We start from the raw sequence: 1,786 nt of genomic DNA on the forward strand, positions 1-1,786 counted from the left end.
GTTAATAATATTCTCGCCTAAAAATTACTGCTGGCGATAGCTGCAGATGAATGCTTAATACATTAATTTGATGTTTTCTGTTGAATAATTTTGATGCATTAACATTGACACAAATGCCAGTCATGTGGAAGAGGCAAGTGAAAGAATTTAAGCTTACAGCAGGAAGCAAGGTTATCCAATCATCATATATCCTTAAACTGCTCCCTCCTTAATTCCTATTGTGATCTGAATTGAATTGATAGAATTGAGCAGCTCTCCTTAGTACTGCAGTATCAAGTCTGGCACTATAGGGTAGGTTTTTAACCTAACATTTTCATGCAGTTTGGATACAGAACAAATAAATTGATTTGCAAATGCTGATAGCTGAATTTCCTTTCTTTCTATTCTATTGACTACTACAATTCACGAGCTATTATCCATCATCATCATCATGAAGGTCAGAATAATTGACAGAATCTTGGGTAGTTTCTTCTCCCAAGCCCAAGTCAATAGGCCAAGTGACACATAATTTGGCCAATAGGATGTTAAGAGCCACCCTTTTCTGTCACTTTCCTTAATCACTGAAAAAATATGAATCTAAAAATTGATGTTTCAACAGGAACACTCCCTGTAAGTGGTGTAGCCTGCTTCATCAAGTGATCATTCCCAGTCTACAGCGCACAGGGCTCGGAAGATTCTATAGGCCTTAGGAATCTTAATTTAGTTAGCAGATAAGTCCTGAGCTCCCAGCCGTGATTTCAAACTTCAAGCAAAGCCTTACAGGGCCATAGGCCCCATCTTGAGCAAGATGTGACTGTGGGTGGCAGCACTCACAATTTTGTGATAAAGATTGAAAGCCATGACCCAAAGCATACACTCACTTACAGGGATCAAAAATAAACCATATTACAGTAATTAGCCCTCTGAAATTAACCTAATACTCTCCATGTTTTCAATCAGTGAGCACAAATGACCTATCTGGCTGTGCAACTCCAACTATAAATCGCCAAACCCCAGGTTTCATAGAATCATAGAAACCCTACAGCACAGAAAGAGGCCATTCGGCCCATCGTGTCTGCACCGACCACAATCCCACCCACGCCCTACCCCCATATTCCTACATATTTACCCACTAATCCCTCTAACCTACGCACCTCAGGAAACTAAGGGCAATTTTAGCATGGCCAATCAACCTAACCCGCACATCTTTGGACTGTGTGAGGAAACCAGAGCACCCGGAGGAAACCCACGCAGACACAAGGAGAACGTGCAAACTCCACACAGACAGTGACCCAAGCCTGGAATCGAACCCAGGTCCCTGGAGCTGTGAAGCAGCAGTGCTAACCACTGTGCTACCGTGCAGCCGTTTATTGAAATTGCACTGGGGAATTAGAGTTTTTAAACTTGTTCTGCCTCCAGTATAGAAATAATGACATGTCACTATCAGTGACAACAAACCGGGAAGAGATCCAGCAGCAGAACTTGTATGTGAGCGCTCATCTAATTAATATGTAGTCTTTATTAGCTGCCTCCACACAAGCAGCATCACAGCAGTATTAAAAGACTTAAATGAACTCATTGCTTTTATCCTGAGTACCAGAAGTCACTGGCTAAGGAACCATCTCTCAAGAGAACTTCTAAGGAGCAGTACCTTGTCTTTACCATGTTCACGACAAAGCCAAGTCTTATAAACACCTCTCCGATGTGACAAACAAACAATTTGCCCATTGTCTGCAAACAGACAAAAACTATTGAGCATTTCAATGTTAAATTTGCATATAACACTGGTTAATCATCTGTCCAGTCG

Source organism: Mustelus asterias, chromosome 3 (assembly GCF_964213995.1).
Source record: "Mustelus asterias chromosome 3, sMusAst1.hap1.1, whole genome shotgun sequence".
In the NCBI taxonomy this organism is placed as follows: Eukaryota; Metazoa; Chordata; class Chondrichthyes; order Carcharhiniformes; family Triakidae; genus Mustelus; species Mustelus asterias.